Raw genomic sequence first — 682 nt, forward strand, 5'->3', positions numbered from 1 at the left:
TATTCATCAATCGTGTTACAGCTAATTCGCTCTAACAAAACATGTGTTATAGCAGAGCTACCCGTGTGCGGGTACGACAGGTAATAAGGCAGGCAAATAGAAATCTCGGATTTATTGATAAAGGAATGGAATCATCATTATTGGCAGTCCCTTGCAGTCAAGGATGATTCTTTCTACTCCCAGGGTGAGTCTGTAGGTGACCAATACAGCTACTGCAGTCACTGTTAGGCTTGGGGCAATTGGTGGGTCACAGGAAGGGATGTGGCTGCTCACCTCTCCTTTCGCTTGGCTTCCACTTTTTTCCCCGATGGCAGGTCTCGAGGTGCCCGACGCCTCCACTTTTGAGTGGTCTTGGGCCAGTGAGTCTCAGGCGTCTGTGGGAATGTCGCACTTTGCCTGTGAGGACTCGAGGGTAACACTGAAGCCCAGTTTCCTCTGGCCCAGCTTCATGCGGACGACGTGCCCAGCCCATCGGGGGTGGTGGGGGGGGGGGGGGGGAGGTCAGTGCCTCGGTGCTAGGGATGTTGGCCTGGTCAAGGACACTGGTGGTTGGTGCTTTCTTCCAAGTAGATTCACAGGATCTTGCGTGGGCGGTGTTGGTGGTACTCCTCAGCGCCTTGTGGTGTCTGAATAGGAACGGAGTGTGAAAGTGGCCAAGTGTTGCTGCATTAAGAGATAACAA

This window comes from Rhincodon typus, chromosome 44 (assembly GCF_021869965.1).
Source record: "Rhincodon typus isolate 14 chromosome 44, sRhiTyp1.1, whole genome shotgun sequence".
NCBI classification, from domain to species: Eukaryota; Metazoa; Chordata; class Chondrichthyes; order Orectolobiformes; family Rhincodontidae; genus Rhincodon; species Rhincodon typus.